The sequence below is a fragment of the Callithrix jacchus genome, chromosome 18 (genome assembly GCF_049354715.1).
Source record: "Callithrix jacchus isolate 240 chromosome 18, calJac240_pri, whole genome shotgun sequence".
NCBI lineage: Eukaryota > Metazoa > Chordata > Mammalia > Primates > Cebidae > Callithrix > Callithrix jacchus.
In genome coordinates, this window is record NC_133519.1 from 36,788,133 (window position 1) to 36,804,676 (window position 16,544).

General features: G+C 41.3%; 1 long non-coding RNA gene across 1 annotated transcript in view; it reads right to left on the reverse strand.

The window, feature by feature from the left end:
* The window catches only part of LOC144580082 (uncharacterized), a 91,324-nt gene that overhangs the window by 6,415 nt on the left and 68,365 nt on the right, over positions 1 to 16,544 (reverse strand). The gene's annotated exons all lie outside the window — the stretch shown is intronic.

A 16,544-nucleotide genomic window follows, 5' to 3' on the forward strand; every position in this document is an offset into this window, starting at 1 on the left:
GGAGGAAAATTGATCATTTGCTTTAGGAAGACCTAGTCAATGTTTCTTGATCTTTTTTTTTTTTTTTTGAGACAGTGTTTCACTCTTGTTACCCAGGGTGGAGTGCAATGGTGCGATCTTGGCTCACCGCAACCTCCACCTCCTGGGTTCAGGCAATTCTCCTGCCTCAGCCTCCTGAGTAGCTGGGACTACAGGCACGCACCACCATGCCCAGCTAATTTTTTGTATTTTTAGTAGAGACAGGGTTTCACCATGTTGACCAGGATGGTCTTGATCTCTTGACCTCGTGATCCACCCTCCTCGGCCTCCCAAAGTGCTGGGATTACAGGCTTGAGCCACCGTGTTTCTCAATCTTTAATAAGCATAGAGATCACCTGGGAATTATTAAAATCATATTCTGGAGCTGGGGCAGGGACTCTGCAATTCTCTACTCTTTATTATTTATTTATTTATTTTGAGACAGGCTCTCACTCTGTCACCCAGGCTGGAGTGCATTGGCATGATCTTGGCTCACTGCAGTCTTCACCTTGCAGGCTCAAGCCATCCTCTCACCTCAGCCTCCCAAGTAGCTGGGACAACAGGCATATACCACCACGCCTAGCTAGTTTATTATTTTTTTTTGGTAGAGATAGGGTCTCACCATGTTGCCCAGGCTGATCTTGAACACTTGAGCTCAAGCAATCTGCCTGTCTCGTCCTCCCAAAGTGTTTGGATTACAGGCATGAGCCACTGCACCCAGGCTTCTCTGCTTTTTTAACAAGCTGCCAGGTAATGCTGAAGCTACTGGCCCTTTGACCACACTTTGAATATCAAAGATCTAGCTTGTTGGTGCCCTTGACAAGAAGTCAAGTTCCAGTGGAGAAGTGAAGGATGAGTCACACTGGAGTGGGTTGGAGAGGGAATGAGAGTTTAGGGAGTGCAGACTGAAAATGAAAATGTGGACAGTTGTCGAGGGATCATAGTTTCTCTCTCTCCCCTGCCACTTTAATGTGCTTGTCGGATTTGCATCTATGTGTACCTGCACAAATTAATTCTCCTGGTCATGATCCCATGAGATGATTACCGTGATTCTTGAGAGAAGATCAGGTTTTCCCTGTGTACCCCAGTGCACCAGCCCTGGGGCTAAATCCTGGAGCAACCCTGGCATTAGAGAGGCAGAGCATAGAGCATATAACCTTCAACCTGCCGTGACTTTGTGTGTTTGTCACACAGCTGAAGGCATCACAGAGCCACTCAGTAGACTGCTAACGATGACATTCCTTTCCAGAGCCCCTCCAAGCACAGTTATTTTTTGTAATAGGATATTTTATGAAAAATGCTACATATAAATGTGATATGCACAAACTCTCTATTGTTTATAAGACTATCTTACAGACTTTTAAAACTAAAGCATATTATACCACTCACATTTCCTTGACCAAGACTCCGGTGTCAGACTGCTTCACTTAACAATCCAGCTCTAAATATTTATTAGCTGTGTAACCTTGAGCACATCGCTTAATTCTCCTAAATTTCAGTTTCATCACCTTCCAGGGATAAAAGTACATAATATCTTTGTTGGGAGGATTAAGCAAGCTAATAAATACAAATGCTTTGCACAGTAGCTGGCACATAGCAAAAGCTTTAATTATTTGTCTGTTATTACATAATCTAATGCATTAAGTATGAAACAGTCCAGGAATTGGACCTCTAATATGTTATCGAATTTGGTTGAATTTATAATGGTTTTATGGAATGATCAGAAAAGAAATGTTAGTGATGGATAAATCATCATTTTTAGCCACAAATTGGCAAATGTAAAAACCAAGTATAATGGCCAAAATAGCAAGATAATTTCCGGTGCTGCTTTGTTATGCTTTTCTAAAGGTGTTCATTCCTGCTTTTCGGCATCCAGAGTCAAGTTTCTCCCTTGGTCCCAACCTTTCCACCTCAGAATCATAAAACTTTAAAGACAAACGATCTTAGAGATCAACTTGTCTGACTACTGCTATATAAACATAGGACCAAGGCTGGTAAATTTGGGCTGCTCTCACAAGGTCATATTAGCCATAAAGAAACACAGGTTTGGAATTTAAATATAGGTCTCTGGATTCTTAACATTCCTGGATCATATGAGTGATGAGATTAGCAGGGGAAATGGTTTAGGTTAAATCATACAAAATGTCTTTGTGGCATCAGCCTGAGGTGTAAAGAGGCAGCTGGCCCCACAGCAAGTACACACAGAGCAGTGTGGGTGAGACTGCAAACTCTTGACATCTGACCTCCTCATCCTTGCCCACATTATGCTGTTCCTGTAGGTTCTGATCTGATGCCCTGCTTGTCTCTCCAAGTTTTGTGGTTCCTCCTCCTGGTTTACAAAACATCTCCTTTCAACCACAGTGATTACATGGGCTGGCTGCCTGCTTGTCTGTTGCTTTAGCATGATTTCAAGACTTTTTCTTTCTTCAAACTCTCTTTTTTTAATTTAAAAGTTTTATTAAATCATTTAGACTTGAAAGAAGTCACAATAGTTAACGTGCTTACGTGTGTTCTGTATACTACCAACCCAAATGGATTGATTTCACAATTTTTATTAATATAAACAGATTTATAGTGAAAAATAAAAACATGCTAGCAAGTTTGATAAACTGCTATCTATAATTAGTTTGGGGGAAGTGACAGTCTACAGAATTACATATAAGACATGATGTCATTAAGTTTAGAAAGTTCATAATTGGAAAACTTAGTTGTAATATATGTGATCCATTTCTTACTATGGGTTTTTTCCTCCCCAAACTAAAAGTTTTAAACAATTTATGCAAAAAGCTCCACTTTCCCTTTATTGGAGGTAAAAGTAGAAAAAGCTCTAAACTCTCCCTAGAACCTTCTAAGTAATAGAGCTATTTAATGCTACAAAAAGACTATAAAATTACAGAAATAAACCATTCTACAATTTGTGCTCCTTGTCCTCCAAAATAGTGAAGATTCCTAATGACACCTGCTCCATGGGGAGCAGAGTGGAGTGTCCAGGGTCCCACAAATGTTTTCTGACCTCAGAAGGTTGAGCCTGGACACATGTGACTCACTTAAACCTGTTAAAGACCAAATTACCTGGATAAAAATTGTTGAGTAAGTTCAACCTAGAACTGCTAGGTTGGGGTTCATTTGAGTATTTATACTGATAAACTTCAGCAGGCAGGGAAAATAGCTTTCATTTCATGTGCTAGCTCCAAATGATTGCTAGTGGCTGCCTAACCTATTCTGAGTAGGGTAGTGGTCTGCACTGCACCTTATCAGAAAGGAAAGAGCATAGAGGGAAAAAAGAGTGGATGCTGTTGAATTAAAAATGCCTACCACAGGCCACTAAGTAGGGAGTGGTGGCTCCTGATGGCTTACTTTTAATTTCTAAATGGCTAAATGGAGCATTTTCTGGGACTTGCTTTGTAGATGTGCTCTTGGAGAGCTGAATTTTTTTCCCTAATATCCAACTGATAAACTTTATACTTCTCTACCTTTAAGGAGATAAAACCATATTTAGAGAATTTGAGAAGATCCAAGGAAGAGAAGAGGAAGGATATTAAAATTGTTGAGGGCTTGCTGAGTCCTATATACTTTTTGTGCATATGATTTTTTTTAAGTATTAAAAGATGTCCAAACAGGAGAGAATGATTTGCCCTGACTCTGAAGCAGAGACTTTGGCAGGGGTCCAATGTCCCAGCTGTTGGAAGAAGATAAGCTAGGGGTCAGGGAGCCTGCAGGCACTGATATTTTTGGGTCACATTGTCACAGTTAAGTGTCAGAGAACCAGAAAGGCAACACTGAATAATGAGAGGAAATAGTGGGAAGCTTATTAACATATTTTATAAAAATTAATAACTAGGCCATTTCCCCAGTGTTGCACAGTGCCTCAAGATCTCAGGCTTTGCTTTGTGCAAAAAAAATGTTCCCCAAATCACCCAGCTCCTTGCTCTGGTGGACAACTCTGGAATCCCTATGAGTAGAGGCATCATCCCATGAGAGAACATTCGACAGTATTAAAACGCGGGGTCTAGGACTAGTGACTTGGGTGTAGCTTTTTGTTCTATAGCTTTCTGATTTTAAGATAACAGGTAAACTGTAAAACCTCTAACTCCATTTTGTTTTCTCAAAAATGAAAAACTCCATTATATACTTTACAGCTCCATTGCATAGTTTAAAGCTTGCAGTTACTCTGTACTAAAAGTGCTAAGAGCATCTTCAAAATATGCTTATGGCTGGAGGATGAAACTTAGCTTTACTGACCAGTTAACTCATGGCTTATTCTCTCGTGGATACCAATGAGGCTTTCAACTTTATAAATTTCACTGGCACCTGTTTGTGGAGGACTTTATGCAAAGTAACCACACAAGCATATACGCACATGCACGTGCACCCATGCACACACATACACATATTTCTGGCAGCCCCCTAGAGAGAGCTCACGTGGATCCAGGTGTAAATCCTTAGCTACTGTGTGGGGATCCTGGATATCGCCGTTCTCTCTGCCTCCAGCAAGTGTCACTGGCTTCCCCAGGCAGTGCTGATGTTCTCTCCACACCCAGAAATTGCTGCCACCTCTTCTGGCACTGCCGCCATCACCAGTGAGGCCACTGAATCCTTGCTGGATGCTACCATCTCTTGCCATTGATTCTGCTGTGTCCTAGAAGGTACTGCAAGCTCCTGCCAGCCACTGCTGTCTCCCATGTGTTACCACTGTGGTTTCTCCCGTCTCTAAAAAGACCCTGAAATCTGCTAGGAATGACAACTGAGCTCTTAAGATAACATATCTGCACTTTGTTTCTTGGTTAAACAGGGGATATTATCTCCCCACCTTTTTTTTGGCCTTCCAATATGTGAGAGGAACCCTAAAGTAGTTAGCTTATGCCCCCAAGACTTCCCACCATTTCATTAAACATGCTTGATCATTTGGTTTTTATTTATAGCACTCTCTCTGACTGGGTCCTAGACATGAGTCCACGTGGCTGGCCTAAGGATAAATTTGATTTACAGGGACCAGAATCACTCTTCTCCAACAACCTTTGCCTTGATACTGGGTTTAGTAGAAATTGCTAACAGTTCTCCAGAACTTATTACCTCTCTGTTTCCTCTAGTAACATATCCCCTCTTCCTGTGCCCAATAAGGTAGCTGGGCATATGTCATTCAGCTAGAAACTGCATTTCCTGAGCATTCTTGTAATGAAATTTGACAATATGACCGAGTTTAGGTCAAAGGTTTCAAGCAGGACTGAAATATATTTTAATGGTTCTGTTGAGGACCTAGGAGAAAGATCATCTCCTAAGGGAAGGGAGCTGCAGTGTTTTAGTTTAAATACAGACTGTGCTGATGTAACAAAGAGACTCAAAAATACGCTTATGTTGGCTTGAAATGGTGGCTGAATCCTAAAGAATTAGATGCGGGCTTCTCCATATTTTTTGCCCTTTGTGTAGGTTGGAGAAAAAACATGGCCGTTATCCTTTGACTATGCAAGCAAAGATAATACACTACAGGGTGGCAGAGATCCTCAATGGAAGAGAACTGGATGTTTCAGTGACCTCATGGAGCATGGCTACCTTGTTACCTTGGGACTGCTTCTCTTTAATTCACACTATTGTATTTCTTGTCTTTTTTTGTTACAGCAGCATAGCCTGTACTTTGGTTGGTCTTATGTGTGGTTCTTTACCTCCTTAGGATGAGCTTTCTTCTAGGAGGGTTCTTAGGAAACATGAAAATGATCTAATGGACCATTTTACTACCTCACTCAACATACCCAGGCATGTTTCTAAATGGAGCAGGGATTCCCTGCTCCATTTTTGGAGTAAACCTCTTCCAATTACTATCACACAATTTATTGTGGCTGCTGTTCACTAAGCTTGAGAAAAATTTCCTATCTATATTTGCAAATCTATTTTTCAAGAGACAGTAAAATATGTACCTTTAGGAATTACTTTATGTACTCTCTGACCTGTTGCTTAGGGCAGCAGTCAAGAAAATACTTGTATTTTACGGAAATTACAAAAAGGTGACTTTGTGCAGAGAATAACTGTGCTGCTTTTAAGGCAGGATCTTTTGGTGCCAGCTTTTACTGAAGGCACTAAGGCTATGAAATGCGCAAAAGAGCCTAGATGACCTCGTTCTCTGAGCTGCAGCCCTCCCAGGTGTTATGTAGGTGACTGCAGGGAAGGGGAGCCTTGTTGACGTGGAGAAAGATATAACACAATCCACCATGTTCAATCTGTGTATGCATGTTACTTAAGCAACTTCCAGCCCACATGTTCTGGAAAGCAGAACTTTCCATGAAATTCTCTGGGGGTGAGGCAGAAAAGACTACATATTGGGTAAAGTGTACACTACTCAGGTGACAGATACACCAAAATCTCAGAAGTCACCACTAAAAAACGTATTCTTGTAACCAAACATCACCTGCTCTCCCATAAACCTTTGGAATGAAATAAGAAAAAAATTTTAAGAAGACAAACCAAAATGACCATTAATATTTGAGTACAGCTTATTAGTTGATGAAATAATTTTATATTCCTCACTGATAAACCTTACTATGTTTTCACTGTCACCACGCTTTGAAGTATATACTATGATTGGCACCAACTTAAGGATGCAGAATCAAAAACACACAGGAGAGGTCATATACCTTTCCCAAGTCACAGACAGAGTATATGGCCTGAAAAAAAACCACATGCAAATTTCATTTCAAATTCTCTGCCCCTACCAGTACTCAACATGATCTCATTCTTGTTGCACCCAACTCATCTTCCTCCTTAATCTTAAAAATGATTTGAAATCAGTTTAATTTACAAAGTTTAATTTATAAGTTAGGTATGGCAAGATATTAATAACAACTAATAAAAACAACTAAGGAAAATCAGGGTTATTTGAACACAGCACTATGTACTGTGACAGTCAATCTACTGGCAGCTAGTAGTGATTGAGGGTAGCATAGACAGCATGGATGTGCTAGATTATTGCTGATGCTGAAAAAGAAAGCAACTGCAAATAAATGCTTTTAAGTTGTGTTATATAGAGAGTGGAAGAGTAAAATGTAGTGAGTTCATCTAAGGAAAAGGCAGCAGTTAAACAATTAATGCAGCAACATAGCAAGATCTGAACCATGCAGTTGCGTGAAAAAAAAATGAGAGACAAAAGGTGACTTCTATAGCATGATACCATATATAGAAGAAAACATGTACAAAAAACAATGTCTGTACCATATTCCTACTGGAGCATATCTAGATTAAGCATAATAGAGGAGGTACCTGGGGAGGGGAGCAGGAGGAGAATGGAGATGTTGACAAGTGTCTGTCATGAACTAATGAGTATGGCTAAATCTCTTTGCACTTCAAGTACTGAAGGGAAAAAATGCGTGACAACATTGTTTCGAGATCAAGGATGGATCAACAGAATAAGGGAGTCAGGAAGCCACTGACTTGGCCAGATAAACCTCAGAGTCCCTTTTAATGTTAACGTTTTGTGTCCAGTGATTTTAATTCACTAGTTCATCCAATATTTATGGAATGCTTACCATATACCTGGCAATATTCTTGGTGCCTGAGTACATAAAAAGCGTATCAGAATGAGCCCCTGCCATTGTGGAGATTATATTCTAGTAAGAGGATACAGGTAACAAGCAATAAACATAAAATTATGATATATGGAAAAAGGTGAGAGATACTAAAGGCAAAAAAACAACAACAACAAAAATCCAGGCAGAGGAAGATATCAGGAGTGCAGAGGAAGAGTGCCAGGGTGCAGTTTACAATGAGGTGCTCAGGAGAGGACTTATTTTTAAAGGTGATATTTGAGAAAATACTTGAAAAAGTAGGACACTCTATATGAATAATTGGGAGAATAATATTTCAGGAAGAGATGTCAGCCCATACAAAGTTCCAAGGCAAGGACATGCCTGATATGTTCAAGGTATATACTGATTGCCACCAACTTAAGGACACAGGATCAGAAACACACAGGAGCAAGTTCAAATACCTTTCCCAAGTCACAGAGCGAATATATGGCCTGAAGAAGCACCACATCTAAGTTTCATTTCAAAGCAGGTCTGGGAAGGGGATCTGGGAATTTGGGATTTTGTCTGTGTCAGTTATGAGCCATCAGAGGGTTTTGAACATGACATAATTTACATTTTAAAAGGATCATTCTGACTGCTGTATGAAACACAGACTGAAGGGAAGGCAGAAGTGAAAGCAGGAAGACCAGCAGGTGGCAACTGAAGTATCCAGGTGAGAGATGGTTTAGACAAGAGTAGCAGTGGAGATGTTAAAGGGTGGTTGAATTCTGAATAGTTTTTGAAGGTACAGTAGACCCCCCCCTTGTCCATGGGGATATATATTCAAGATCCCCTAGTTGATGGCAGAAACCACAGATAGCACTGAACCCTAGGTACACTATGTTTTTTCCCACTCATACATACCTATGGTAAAGTTTAACTTATAAGTTAGGTATGGCAAGATATTAATAATAACAACTAATAGTAAAATAGAACAACTAAGGAAAATCAGGGTTATTTGAACACAGCAGTTGATACTGTGATGGTTAATCTATTGGCAGCTACTAAGTGACTAAGGGTAGCATAGACAGCATGGATGTGCTGGACAAAGGGATGATTCAAGTCTCTGGTGGGGTAGAATGGGCTGGTGCAAGATTTCATTATACTCAGGATAGTCCACAAACAAAAACTTATGAATTGTTTATTTCTAAAATTTTTTATTTAATATTTTTGGGTCAAGGTTGACACAGGTAACTGAAACCACAGAAAACCAAACCATAGCTAAGAGGGGACTGTGGTAAAGACAACATGAGGTCCTGATGACTGGATGTGGGTGTCAGAGAAGAGAAGAGCCAGGAATGGTGTTTTCAGTTGAACAACTGTAAGGAGGGAGTTGCCATAAGAAGACTGCAGGTTGCATAGATTTGTCTGGGGAGTTGATAGGGGCTGGGGTGGAGCTCACAGGTTAAGCTTTGGATGTGTTAATTTGAGATGTCTGTTACACATTCAAGTAGAGATATCAAATAGGCAATAGATTTATGAATCTGGAGTTCAAGGAAGAGGTATGAAGAGAGTTTGAAGATAAAACATTTCCAAGTCTTGCTCTAAGAATGCCATTCATGATATATATTAAGGATTTTCTGTCTTATTCCTGAGGATTTTATATCTAGAGTGTGTACAGTCATCACTAATGTCATTGTCACCACCACGACTAAACCCCTGCTGTGTAAAGGTATTTTGGAAAGTTTTCAGAGCATTTGAGTGTATGTCTGTATTTTGGGCCTGCTCGGATGGACAACAGAGACCTATCTGGATTGCTCTCAGCAGACTGAGTAAGTTTGGGCAGCACGGATGATGGCTGTCCCAGTGGCCGTCACATACTGGCATTCCAAGAGAAAAAGAAAAGGTCATAGTAGGAAGTAATTTAAAGTCAATTCCTCAGGTGTGCAGAAGTACAATTCACATTTTGGAACATTCAGTTGTATTTTTAGCTCCCAATTCACCTGAGGCCTAAAAAGCAATCTCAGTCCATTTAGAGTTGATTTAGACACTTTTGGTTTAAAGTCAGTAAACTCCAGGCTCTCTCTTGTGCCTCCTCCTTTCTGGGGCAGCATATACGTTCTGGAGTGCAGTCACACTGGGGTGGAGACAAGTATCTGGCGTGGATCTGTAACTGTCCAAGTGCAGAGATGTGCATGGCTACATCTCCTTCTTGATTGTCATCATATTTTCTCATAGGCCCCTGCTGAGATCTCTGCATCCACACCTGGTCTTCTGTCCACAAGCTTTTCCACTGTGGGATTTTTTTTTGTCAAGACTGTGATACTCTTTCAGGTATGCTGGTTCTCTCTCTCCACCCCACCTCACTCCCTCCATCCCTCTCTTCTCTCTACTGGTTCCTCAACTCTTACCTCTTGGCTTATTTGGGGGTGATGAAGGGGAGTAGACAGAGGAAAGCTTCACTGCTCTTTCAGATACTCTTTTAGGGACCCAGGAAACATGTGGTGGGCTGTCCCCTTTTTCCCCAACTTCCTTTGTGGCCTGCTTGCTTTGTGTCTGCTGCTTGACACCTTGAAAGTGTAAGGAGCCACTGTGGGTGAGGCCCTACTCCTCCCTCCCTGCTTTATGGGAAGCAGACCATGGTTTCTATCATCTCCTTCAGTTTAACAGGGTATCATGCATTTCCCAGCAATGTCAATGCCCACGACATAATCCAAGATTAGTAGGTGGTATGGCCCATTCCCAGAAACTCAAACTAGAATCTTGGTTGTTTCCATTCCTATTGTCTTTCAACTTGTCAGTTCAGAGATTTTATTTTTCATTTACTTCTATATGGTGGGAAATGGGCTAGACAATTATTTTTCTAAACCTCTAATTTATGCCAGGACTGTAATGTCTTTTGTTTCTTTTCTTTCTTGCTGTGGCTATACTTCCTGGGTAGGGTAGAAACCATGGTGTAAATCAAATGGATAAGATAGAAAAGGGCAATACAAAGAAAAAGAAAGCAAAGAGATTTTGGAGACAAATTTATATATCTCCCCAACATCATTCAGCTACATAATCTCTGGAGATCTGTGCTAAAATTTCACCTTAACTGCTTTACTTCCAGGCTCCAGCTCGACCCTGCTCCAGACCTGGGCTTCTGATATAAGAGAAGCAAAGTACAAGATGCCTCAGACAGTGCACCCAGCTGCAGGTCATCACCAGTCCCCAGGGAACCCAGATAGAAAAACTAAAATTTTGAAGGAGGTGCCCTATTTGTCAGACAGGCATGTGTATCTCAAACATAAACACATATGTCAGGAGCGTGTGAGATGATGAGGCTGTGAGGAAGGAGGTGGTGATCAGAGATAATTAAAAGAGCTCTGGACTCCGAATCACAGGCTCTGAGTCCAAATCATGATGTATGACTTTTTTCCACTTAACCCTTCTTTTCCTTCAGTACCCTTTTCTGAATTATGAAGGGGAATAATAGGCTCACTTATTCACTTACTTGTTCAGTCATAAATTCAACATTTACTAGGCCTCCCCTGTATTCTATGCATTGTGCTAAGTGCTAAGTCACTATTGCAACTACTGCAATCTCTTATAGTATCACCTCTGACAACTGCAATGATGACCAACATGAACTGGGCTCCTACAGGATGCCAGGCACTGTGCTGAGTGCTTCATCTATGTTACGGCATCCAATCCTTGGGAAGAGGTTAATTCCATCTCTATTTAGCTGTTGAGAAAGAGAAAGTTTATGAGACTGAGGTACATATTCAAGGTTTTCCAAGTAGGAATAGGCATCAGTCAGGGTTTGGACTCCAGCCTCTCTGTTTCTGAAGCAAATGGATAAAAAAGATTAACTATCACAATATCATGTCCTTTGCAGCACCATGGGTGGAGCCGGAAGCCCTGATTCTAAGCAAATTAACACAGGAACCGAAAACCAAGTACCGCATGTTCTCACTTATAAGTGGGTGCTAAACACTGAGTACACATGGACACAAAAAAGGAAACAGGGAAGGATCCAAGATGGCCAATTAGGAGCAGCTCAGGATTGCAGCTCCCAGCGAAAGCACAGACGGTGAGTGGATGCTGCATTTCCAGATGGATTCTTTCTGCCCACAGACCAGGAGATTCCCAGGTGGAGGAGCCCCATGGGTCGCCAGTACAGCTGTTTTGGCCGGTGAGGCTGTTTGGCTGGCGCCCTGGCGCGGCGGTTCTTGGTACAAAATACATAGGTCCAGGTGCCATTTTAGCTGGCAATTAGAGCTCCTGGCAGACAGAGTTGCCCATTCAACTGATTGAAAAGGGGACTGAAACAGGGAGCCTGGCCAGGAGATTCCTGGGCAAAAAAGCACCACAAATCTCAGCCCGGCTGTTTCAGCTGGCGCAGTGGGTCGCCACACAGGAAATCACACAAATCCCGGCACCTTTTCAACAGGTGACCGGAACACCTGGGAGATAGAGTGGACAGTTCAAATGAAAAAAAAACAAAGGGCTCTGAGGCAGGGAGCCAGGTGATCAGGCTCAGCTGGTCCCACCCCCACACACACACACAAAAAAAGCAATCGGAAACATTCTGGATTGAGAGTTTCACAGCAAGCACAGCTGAACCCAGGACGGTCCAGCTCTGTGGGCGAGGGGTGTCCATCATTACCGAGGCAGTCCACCACTACAGAGGTAGTTTGCCATTGCTGAGGCAGCCCGCCACTGCTGAGGCAGCTCTAACTATACCCGTATAAACAGGACTGCAGGGAAGTTCACACGGCAGCTGGGTGGAGCCCAAAGCAGCTCAGCAAAGCCTCTGCAGGCAGTGACTAGGCTGCCTCCTCACTGAGCAGGGCAGCCCTGAAAAAAGGCAAGAGCACAACAGAAACTCATAAATAAAGCCCTAACTCTCTGGGACAGAGCACCTGGGGGGAAAAAGGTGGAGGGTTATGAGTTCTGCTGCAACAGACTTAAACGTACCTGCCCAGCAGCTCTGAATGAACAATGGAGTTCACAGCTCAGCACTTGAGCTTCTATAAAGGACAGACTGTCTCCTCAAGCAGGTCCCTGACCCATGTATATCCAAAGAGTCACCTCATAAAGGAGAGCTCAGACATCTGGCGGGTATCCTTCTGGGACAAAGATAACAAGAAGAAGAAACTGGGAGTAGCCCTTACTGTTCTGCAGCTGCTGCAGGTAATCCCCAGGCAAGCAGGGCCTGGAGTGTACCTCAGCAGTCCTACAGCAGAGGGCCCAGACTGTTCGAAGGAAAACTAAGAAACAGAAAGAAATAACTTCATCATCAACAAACAGGTTGTCCACAGAGAGACCCAATCTGAAAGTCAACAACTACAAAGATGACAGGTGGATAAATCCACAAAGATGGGAAGAAACCAGTGCAAAATGGATGAAAACACCCGAAACCAGAACACCTCTCCTCCTACAAGGGATCACAACTCCTCACCAGCAAGGAAACAAGGCTGGATGGAGAATGAGTGTGATGAATTGACAGAATCAGGCTTCAGAAGGTGGGTAATAAGAAACATCATTGAGCTAAAAGAACATGTTCTAACCCAATGCAAAGAAACTAAGAACCTTGAAAAAAGATTTGATGAAATGCTAACGAAAATATACAACTAGAGAGGAATATAAGTGAATTGATGGAGCTGAAAAACACAACATGAGAACTTCACAAAGCATACACAAGTTTCAACAGCCGAATTGACCAAGCAGAAGAAAGGATATCAGAGGTCAAAAAAACTCAATGAAATAAAATGAGAAGGCAAGATTAGAGAAAAAAGGGTAAAAAGGAATGAACAAAGTCTCCAAGAAATATGGGACTATGTGAAAAGACCTAATCTACATTTGATAGGTGTACCTGAATGTGATGGAGAGAATGAATCCAAGCTGGAAAACACACTTCAGGATATTATCCAGGAAAACTTCCCCAACCTAGAAAGGCAGGCCACCATTCAAGTCCAGGAAATACAGAGAACACCACAAAGAGATTCCACAAGAAGAGCAACCCCAAGGCACATAATCATCAGATTCACCAGGGTTGAAATGAAGGAGAAAATGCTAAGGGCAGCCAGAGAGAAAGGTCGGGTTACCCACAAAGGGAAGCCCATCAGGCTCACAGCAGATCTCTCAGCAGAAACCCTGCAAGACAGAAGAGAGTGGGGGCCAATATTCAACATCCAACATCCTTAAAGAAAAGAACTTTCAACCCAGAATTTCATCTCCAGCCAAACTAAGCTTCATAAGTGAAGGATAAATAAAAATCCTTTGCGAACAAGCAAATACTCAGATTTCATCACCACCAAGCCTGCTTTACAAGAGCTCCTGAAAGAGGCACTAAACACAGAAAGGAACAACCAGTACCAGCCACTCCAAAAACATACCAAATGGTAAAGACCATCAACACAATGAAGAAACTGTATCAATGGGCAAAACAGCCAGCTAGCATCAAAATGGCAGGATCAAATTCACATGTAACAATATTAACCCTAAAATGTAGATGGGCTAAATGCCCAATCAAAAGACACAGACTGGCAAATTGGATAAAAAGCCAAACCCCTTTGGTGTGCTGTATCTAAGAAACCCATCTCACATGCAAGGATACACAAAGGCTCAAAATAAAGGGATGGAGGAAGATTTACCAAGCAAATGGAGAGCAAAAAAAAAAGCAGGAGTTGCAATTCTCATCTCTGATAAAATAGACATTAAACCAGCAAAGATCAAAAGAGACAAAGAAGGACATTACATAATGGTAAAAGGATCAATGTACAAGAAGAGCTAATGATCCTAAATATATACGCACCCAATACAGAAGCACCCAGATATATAAGGCAAGTTCTTAATGACTTACAAAGAGATTTAGACTCCCACACAATAATAGTGGGAGACTTTAACATGCCATTGTTAATATTACACAGATCAACCAGACAGAAAATTAACAAGGATATCCAGGACTTGAACTCAGACCTGGAACAAGCAAACCTAATAGACATATACAGAACTCTTCCCCCGAAATCCACAGCGTATACATTCTTCTCAGCACCACATCACACCTACTCTAAAATTGACCACATAATTGGAAGTACATCACCCCTCAGCAAATGCAAAAGAATGGAAATCATAACAAACAGTCTCTCAGACCACAGTGCAATCAAGTTAGAACTCAGAATTCAGAAACTAACTCATAACCACACAGCTTCATGGAAACTAAACTACTGGCTCTCAAATGTTGACTGGATAAACAATGAAATGAAGACAGAAATAAAAATATTCTTTGAAACCAGTGAGAACAAAGACACAACATACCAGAATCTCTGGGACACATTTAAAGCAGTCTCTAGGGGAAAATATATAGCAATAAATGCCCACATGAGAAGCAAGCAGAGATCTAAAATCGACACCCTGTTGTCGAAATTGAAAGAGCTTAAGGGGCAAGATCAAAAAAACTCAAAACCTAGCAGAAGACAAGAAATAACTGAGATCAAAGCAGAACTGAAGGAGAAAGAGACACAAAAATTCCTTCAAAAAATCAATGAATCCAGGAGGTGGTTTTTCAAAAAGATCAACAAATAGACCACTAGCCAGATTAATAAAAAAGAAAAGAGGGAATAATCAAATAGATGCAATAAAAAAACCATAAAGGGGATATCACCACAGATTCCACAGAAATACAAACCATCATCAGAGATTATTACAAGCAACTCTATGCAATAAACTAGTAAACCTGGAAGAAATGAATAAATTCCTGGACACTTGCACCCTCCCAAGCCTAAACTAGGAAAAAGTTGAAGCCCTGAATAGAGCAATAACAAGGTCTGAAGTTGAGGCAGCAATGAAGAACCTACCACCCAAAAAAAGCCCAGGTTCAGAAGGGTTCACAGCCAAATTCTACCAGACATACAAAGAGGAGCTGGTACCATTCCTTCTGAAACTATTCCAAACAATCCAAAAAGAGGGAATCCTTCCCAAATCATTTTATGAGACCAACATCATCCTGATACCAAAACCTGGCAGAGACTCAGCAAGAAAAGAAAACTTCAGGCCAATATCCATGATGAACACGGATGTAAAAATCTTCAATAAAATACTGGCAAGCCAACTGCAACAGCACATCAAAAAGCTTATCTACCATGATCAAGTAGGATTCATCCCAGGGATGAATCCTTGCATTCAACATACGCAAGTCTATAAACGTAATTCACCACATAAACAGAACCAAAGACAAAAACCACATGATTATCTCAATTGATGCAGAGAAGGCCTTTGACAAAATTCAACAGCACTTTATGCTAAAAACTCTCAATAAACTAGGTATTGACGGAACGTATCTCAAAATGATAAAAACTATTTACGACAAACCAACAGCCAATATCATACTGAATGGGCAAAAACTGGAAGCATTCCCTTTGAAATCTGGCACTAGACAAGGATATCCTCTCTCACCACTCCTATTCAATATAGTATTGGAAGTTCTAGTCAGAGCAATCAGGCAAGAAAAAGAAATAAAATGTACTGAAATAGGAAAGGAGGAAGTCAAATTGCCTCTATTTGCAGATGCCATGATTGTGTATCTAGAAGACCCCATCGTCTCAGCCCAGAATCTCCTGAAACTGATAAGCAACTTCAGCAAAGTCTCAGGATACAAAATCAATGTGCAATAATCACAACCATACCTATACACCAATAACAGACTGAAAGAGCCAAATCAAGAATGAACTGCCATTCACTGTTGCTACAAAGAGAACAAAATACCTAGGAATACAACAAGGAACATAAGGGACCTCTTCAAGGAGAACTACAAACCACTGCTCAACGAAGTAAGAGAGGACACAGACAGATGGAGAAACATTCCATGTTCATGGTTAGGAAGAATCAGTATCATGAAAATGGCCATACTGCCCAAAGCAATTTACAGATTCAACACTATTCCCAGCAAGCTACCTTCTTCACAGAAATGGAAAAAAACCACCTCAAACTTCATATGGAACCAAAAGAGAGCCCGCATAGCCAAGTCAATTCCAAACAAAAAGAGCAAAG